An 8281-nucleotide genomic window follows, 5' to 3' on the forward strand; every position below is an offset into this window, starting at 1 on the left:
GAATGTTGAGTTTCCCTAGACTTTTCCGCGGCTTGGCTCCCAGAACGCTGGCAGCCAAGCATATAGGCTCCAGGCAGAAGCTTAGTCTTCCTGGGGACTCTGATAAGCTTCAGAGCAAACCTAAAAGATACTACCCAGATAGTTCTCCAAGGAAGTGGCTCAGCAAGCAATCTACATTGAAGATCTCAAGCCCCGCCAGGCACACAGGGCTCTCAGCTTTCTGTGACTCACTCTTAACACATGATGAGCAGAGATAATTCATGGAGAATAAAACTTTTAAAAAAAATCATTAATAAAAGGGAGGGTATAGCTCAAGTGGTACAGTGCATGCTTAACATGCATAAGGTCCTGGGTTCAATCCCCAGTACATCCTCTAAAAATAAACAGACCTAATTACCCACCCCCACCCAAATAAAAAAAATAATTAAATAATACAATAATAAATAAATGAAAAAGGAATAAAATATTTTTTAAAACTACCAAAAAGCATTAATAATCTCAGGAAGAAAAGAGGAGATAAGTGTCTACTCATGAAAGAACACAATACTAGTGTAAAAAGGAACATTCAGCAAACACCTAAAAAGGAAGCTTTTTAAAATTTAAACACAAAAGCACAAATTAAGAAAATAACCTCGGTGGAAAGATTGGAAAATAAACTTGAAGAAATATCCCAGGAAACCAAGCAAAGACAAAGCAATGGAAACAGAGGAGAAAAGATAAGAAAAGCAGATAAAATTCTAGGAAATCTAAGATGCAAAGAATAGGAGTTGCAAACAGAACACAGAGAAAATAAAGAAATCATCCAAGAAATAAATTAAGAATATTACTTAGAACTACAATGGCTTTATCTGGGCTGGCTGGGAGGACCGGAGTCTCTTTCTATGTGACCCCCACCTGCCCGCAAGTGCCCAGTCCAGGCAAGGTGCCAGGTGAGAGGAGACGCCCACAGCCCTTTATGGGGCAGAGGCCCACAGCTGCACTCAGCATAACACCACATACCACTGGCCAAAGCAAGGCACAGGAGCAGCCCAGATTTGAAGGCTGGGAAACAGATTCTGCCTCTTAACGGAAGGAGCTGCAAAGTCATATTGCAAAAAGTGTAGCTACAAGGGGCCCAATGATCAGGGCCGTTAATACAATCAGCCTATGACAGGTGTGTTGAAAGATTCTTGTGTTCAAGGGCACCTCTCATGTTCATGTCTAAGATACAAACACGATTTTGGCCTTGCTGGCAATAGTGTTAATTTAGAAAACCATGAACAACTCTATAAATGCCCTTTATTGGGAAAGGAAGGAGCGGGACCCTGTGTCAATACAGTTTGGGAGAGGGCCAAAACAGTAAAGAGAGCATGAGCTCTGGAAAGAGACAAATCTGAGTTTTAATACTGACTACCACGTAACTGTGCAACCCTGCTCACACATCTCACATACTTTGAGTCTTAGTTTTCTCATCCATAAAAAAGGGACAATAAAACCCTCACAGAGTCGCTAAGAGGATTAAATGAGGTAATAAGTACATGACAATGGCTGGCATATATCAGGTCCTCAAAAATATTACTGCCTATCTGAATATTAATTCATCTCCCACATACGCGCTGGTAAGTACTTTATTTCTCTCTTCACCATCCTCTCCAGTTTTCTGAACTCTAAGTAGCTTTCAAATGTGCATTGCTGTTAACTTAGGGTACTTAGAACCAGAATAGTTCAAAATCCAAGGCTCTGGTGAGGGAAGCCCTTTGATTTTAACAGAAATGGTTTTTGCTTTTAAAGCAGGGCTGAAGAGTAAGCAGTCCAGAAAGCAAACGAGCTAGATTCCCTTGGTGAAATCTTGGCAATTCCAGCTGTGGCTGCAGATTAACCAGAGCTGGGGCACCACCCACAGTTTTGATCATGACCTCCAGGAAGCTGGCTCACTCCACCCCGGCCCGGGTGGGGCCTGTTCTCTCCTCTCAGGGCCACCTCTTCACCTTGTCCACGTGTCATTGATGGAGGTCTTCTCTGCCATTTCATGAATTTGCCCGTGGTCCTGCCTCTTCCACGAGATGGTGTCTTGAGGGCTGGATTTGGGTTTTGTGTCTCTAATGCAGGACAGAAGGCCCAGCTCAGTAATAGCCGTAAAAGTTACTGTTCACTGAGCACTTATAGATACCTGGGGCTGCACACCTTTGAGTCTTCCCTACAACCCATGAAGGGGAATTCTTATTCCATTTTAATAAGTGAGGCAGCGCGGGGTACCAAGGGGTTAATTATGGTCCCCAGCTACCCAAGTAGAAAGTGGTGGGATCTGGAATGGAGCTCGGCTCCATGCAAAGTCTCTGACTTAATGTACTTTATTGCCCATGGGCAGAAGTTTGGTAAACAGAATTTGTCAAAGTTAAAGGAGAGTCTCCAAATGCCACAGACCAGGTCAGCACGCCCTCATTCCTGGTGGGGCCAAAGGAGGTGTTCAGAAACCACAGGGAGGGGCTGGGGATGAGTACGCGAAGATATACTCACCACTTAGGTCACAGGTGAGAGAATTAATTGAGAAAACCATAAATAACCTCATGGATGCTGTGTTTATCAGAAGGGAAAGGAGCAAGCCACATGTAAATGTGATTTTTGCCATGAAGCCCGGGGAAAAGGGTGAGGGGAACAGGCAGTCTGGTGGAGCCATCCTTCCTTCCCAACAACCAGAACCCCAGCCTCCTGTGTGATGTCTGGTCTTCAACTCCAGTAGTTTGCCCGTCGCAGCTCGCCGTCACCCGCCTCCTCAGTCCCGCCCCCTTGGGCTTCCAGACTGATTGCTTCATCATGAGATGACTGCTGTTTTCCAGGAGTCTAGTCCAAACCGCTTCTTCCTTCCTAAGTCCTCAAAAAGGAGTGGCAAAAACCTCAAGAAAGGCAGCTAAAGTTTAGTTAGAAAATGGTGATTTTTAAGATAAGGCTGTGAGTTCAAATCCAACCCCAGCCACTTGCTCCCTTTATGACCTTACACAGGTTATTGAATGGCTCTGTGCCTCAGTTCCCTCATCTGTAAAATGGGGATCATAATTGCCACCAGAAAGACTACTGGGGGATTAAATAAGATAATGTGTAAAATACATGGAATATTGTGGATGTCTACAAGTTCCCTCCCTCCTTCCTGACATCTTCAGTGTTTTTCTTGGGTGAATGCACAGTAGGGGCCTGGGTACAACATGAGTCACGATGCAGGGAAAGTCATAGGTAATTCAAGAATTTTTGAGCCCCTCCCAAACCGTTCTAAGGATTGGCGTCCTTAGAACCTCTCACCCTGAGATGCCCAAATAGCCATCAGAAAGGACAGTAGGTCCCCCTCCCATTTTCTAGGGAAGGGTGGAATTACCAAGGCTCATTACTGACAAAATCTTACTACACAGAGGCTCTGCTAGAGCCACACTTGGGGAGGGGTGCTTCTAGATGGGGAGGGAGAGGCGATGGGTTGGAATTCCAGGGGCCAAGCTGCAGAGATCCTGTTCCATGCAGAAGTGGAGAAACGGGTTTCAGCACCAAAGGCTTAAGGGCAATTCAAACTTCAGGCGAGGTTATTGGAGTTCAGGAAGAGTGGGACTTTTATTTTCTTCTCCTCCCAGAATTCTTTGAATCTCATTAAGAAATGAAGAAGGAAATGTCAGGAAAAGCTGTCAGAAGGATAAAAATAGAGAAAGGCAAAGAAGAGCAAGACTTGAACAATTGTTCTGGAAGAAATAGTACTTTATGAAGGACCGTCGGCAAACAGTAGATGAGAAATCAGAACAGGCAAAATCTCGGTAAGGACAGCGTCTCTCCTCTAATCCTCAGTGAGCTCTGCTGGCTGCACTCCCAGGGCAGGTTGGACTGGCCATACTTGGCCTCTCTTCTCTCCTGCCCTCTGAAACCCCTTTCCCTGGGCTCCGGGGCACAGCACCTTTGGAAGCACAAGGTCTAGACTGAGCTGCAGAGTCACTGGCAACCCAGGGCTCTGTCTTAGGGCAGCACCAGGCAGGGGTGTTTCTCAGCAGGCAAAGACTTCCTGACCTCCTTTCTCCTTTGGCAAAATTGAGAGATTTGTGTAAAAGCTGACGAAGAAAAGCTCTGTGTGTTCGTCTGCAAAGCCAAGGATGAGACCAGTGGGAATTCTCCTATCTAGTTTCAGTCCTTTCAGAAACTGATTATTTTCCCTTTTGGGCCAACCATCTTGGCGGCCTCTTCTGACCTGTTGATAATGCGCCCCCTAGTGGACACTTCAGACCACCCCCTTCTCCACATGGATATGGAGTCCTGCTACCTGACTTCAGTCTTCGAATCCTCAAAGTAAAATCAGATAGAAGAGGGTGAAGGTGGGAGTCTGTGCTCTAAAGCTTGTGTGTTGGGGGTGGAGTGGAACCGGGACACCTGGATGGTGAGACAAAGGGTCAGGGTACAACTGATGGTCCACATTTTCTTTTTATCAACATCTTGTGTTTCGAAAAGGATTCAAACATCATGAGGAGAAGGAAATATTAATTAGCTGCCATTTAATCATAATTCTGAGTACCTCCTATGTGCTGGGCGCTGGGCACTGTGCTGTGTTCTGGGCTACACATCCTTGTCTGGGGGACACCGACAGTTGCAACAGAGCACCTACCATGCCACAGGGATGCACAACAGGGCATCTGTCTGTGATGGCTGCCATTAACTGGGGGTTTACTATCTACCAGACGCTGGTTAAAACAAGTGGTGTGATGGAAGCATCCTACATACTCATCAGCAGAGGATGGATAAAAAAGATGTATACACACACACATACACACACACACAGAGGAATATTACTCAACCATAGAAAAGAACAAAATTTTGCCATTTGCAACAACACGGATAGACCTGGAACGTGTTATGCTTAGCGAAGTAACTCAGACAAAGACAAATACTGTATTTTTCACTTGTAGGTATTCTCTTAAAAAATAAAATAATGGAATGAATATAACAAAACAGAAATGGACTCACAGATGCTGAGAACAAACTAGTGGTTACCAGAGGGGAGAGGGGTTGGAGAGGGACAAGGTAGAGGAAGGGAAGTAAATAGAAACTTCTGGGTATAAAATAAATAAGATACAAAGATATAATGTACAGCACAAGAAGTACAGTCAATCTTTTTTTTCATAGTAACTTTAAATGGAGTATAAACAATAGAAATATCAAATCACTATGTTGTACACCTGAAACTAATATAACATTGTAAATCATCTATATTTCAATTAAAAACTTAAATAATCAAAAATCTTAATGTGGTGTGTATTAACTCAATTAAGTTATTTAATCTCTCTGGGGTCAATAGATCACAGGACATCGCTTCTAGAGTTGTCAGAACTAAACAAATTGACATCGTGAAGGTCTTGGAACAGTGTCCGGCATGGAGCACCACATAAATGTGTGCTAAACTCAGAAACTGAAATAAGACTCCAAGCAACCATGCAAGATCAAGTACCTTTTGATCCCCATTTTACAGATGGGGAGACTGAGGCACAGGGAGTGAAGTCACTCAGCTAGTGAATGGCAGAGCCCGGATGCCAAAGTGAGGGGCCTAGAGCCAGGGCTTGCTCCCGTAACCTGTGCACAGACTGCTTCTGCCCCATCTTCTTAACAGGAATGATTTTCATTACAGCTCCTCGAGACAGCTGGCATCAGCACCAATCAGCTAATAAATGAGTTTCAAAACCATCCAGGACTCTAAAACGGTTCATCCCTATTAGTTGGTTCTAATGCAGCACATATGAATCTTCTGTTTGGTGTTTGGGGGAAAGTTTAATCCCATGCTAAATTTTGGCTCTCAGTTTTGGTTTGGAATCATTCTTTTGGCTAAATGAATTTGCTGAAAGAATCTAGGGCTCCTCAAAGCAGGGACTGGCTTCTTTGATGTCTTATATTGTCCATTAAAAGGAACTGAATGTTAAAAATACAAAATTGATGGTCTATTCCATCACTATAGAAAGATAAATACACAACCAAACGTCTGTTTTCCGGAAAATACTTTATTCCCAGAAGTTTTATGCTAGAAATGTTTCCTGTTGTCAAACGTGTCCTCTAAGTTTATTAACAGCTTATACAAATGAGATAAATTTTAAATAATACCAGTGTGACTGCATGCACTGAGATTCCCTGAAAGCAGAGGAGGTTGCTCCAGGAGAGGTGATTCCCAAATGTCCTCCTCACAGGCAGCAATGAAGAGTGCTGGGAAAAGAAGGATTTACTAGGAGGTGGAATTAAGGGTCATGGCGGGACAGGACTGGGGAAGTCCTTTCAGGGAGCCAGATTCAGATCTATTCAAGAGATTTCCCTTGTCCACAATATAGGGAGCCGTCTAACGTCTGCCCACCAGGATTTCTGAAATTCTATGGCTCAGTGACTTGTACGTCTTCCATTTGTCCTCTTTCCAGGTGAGAGTATTTATGGTGACTTAACTGTCCCTTTTTCGCCATTGGAGTATATTAGGGGGCAGGGTAGAGGAGAAATTAGGAGTTGCAGAAAACTTGGCTTTTTTGTCCATTGATTTCTAGGCCAACAGGAGCCACATTTGAACCCTAGGTAGGACTTTTCATGCAGCAGTCACCCCAGGATCCTGGACTTTGAGCCTGACGCCATGGCTGGATGAGACTTTGATGTGGTCCCCCATGGGGAAGTGGTGAGCACATTTTGCATTTGGAAAGTAGAGTAAAATCGAATGTTAAGTGACAAGAGAGGTGGACTATGGTCATTTGCTAGTGCTGTTCAGCAAATGTGTCTGGATCTCCTCCATTCTGAGAACATGATGGTGCTGCATTGCCTCCTCTCTGGGAGCTGGGTGGGATCATGTGTTAGTTCTGGCCAATGAGTTGGGAGCTGACGTGACATTTAAGTGCTCATGTGAGACCCTTCCTAGAGCTCTTTTCCCTTCTGGAAATGCAACAGACCTGTTTAAGAGAGTCGCTGGTTCATCACCGAGGGTTCCTGAGCAACTGCAATGGGCAGGATGACCTCCACGGACCTGTGGCAGAACTATGGTTGATCTAGTCATAAACTTACCTTGCTGAGGCTTGGGTGTTGTTTGTCACTTTGGTGCAGCTCATCCTGACTGCCACAATTAAGGATGGCAGAGATAAGACGAACATAAATCACAGCCTCTTCTCTCTTTCTTTGCAGTCATTGATAAGCAAATATGATTCTTTCCTAGTGAGCACAGATAGTGTTTTGGAAACCCCCTCACTCTCAGTGGATCAGAGCTGACACTCAAGGTGGCACTCATTGGCTTGTTGACTTAGCAGACGCTTTGGGGAGGAGAGTATGTTCTGACTAGCCGGGCCAGCTGTTACAGACGTACGTCGGTGCTCCAGGTATCCTTTGAGATCTTCTCTTTACCAGTCATGGGTTTCATGTCTTCAGGGAGCAGCGAAGTAGGTGATGTAAGGCCTTATGAGACGACAAGCATGACCAGTCCTCTCTGAAAGCCCTAAAGTCACATGCACGATTGGGCTCCCAAATCAGACACGGAGGAGTATTGCCCGCCACACAGAGATTCAAATGCCATTGAAAACTGATAATGTGGCGATACACTCTGCTGGGTCGTCAGGGAAGACAGAGCCAGTAGAGTGGGACACACTGAAACGAGAAAGACTTCCAGGCTGGCTGCTTCTTACGTGTGTGTGTTTCTGAATCTCAGTTTCACCATCTGTAAAATAAGGAGAGTGGGAGCACCTACCTCACAGAGTCCTTGGGAGAACTCAGAGCCTTAAAGTGCACAAGAGCCTGCCGCGTGGCAGGCACGTGCACAGTGAGCGCTGTGGTAGATGCCGTCGGTCCTCGGCCCAGACCCCCTTCTCGGGTTGGTGCGTCCACCCCTCAGCCGCTGTGTTGAGGACTGACAGCTCCCGGCTGCCCCTCTTCTCCAGAGAATGGCTCTCTGCAGATGGGAGCTGCCTTACCCGGGAGGTTCTGGCTGCCTCCCTAAGTAGCCCACAGCCGATGACTGGCTGATATGGGTGCTCAGAGGCAAGTCCTCAAAGGGGAACAGCTCAAAGTTAGACTTTCCCTGAGGCTATCTTCTTGCTCAGCTCTTCCCCTTCCTTCTCTTGCCACCCTCATGTCCCTATAGCGTTTCCTGAGTAGCACTTCCTCAAAAAAATCACATGCACTTGAATCCTATCTCAGGTTCTGCTTCCAGGGTTGCCACCTAAGACAACAGCTACGCTCAATCATACATGCAGGCTCCTGAGGTTGTGGCCATGCCCCGAAGCGGCTGCAAACTGTAGTGGGACACCATTTTGACGTGATTCTAGCATGGCGATGT

The sequence above is a fragment of the Vicugna pacos genome, chromosome 10 (genome assembly GCF_048564905.1).
Source record: "Vicugna pacos chromosome 10, VicPac4, whole genome shotgun sequence".
Taxonomy (NCBI): domain Eukaryota; kingdom Metazoa; phylum Chordata; class Mammalia; order Artiodactyla; family Camelidae; genus Vicugna; species Vicugna pacos.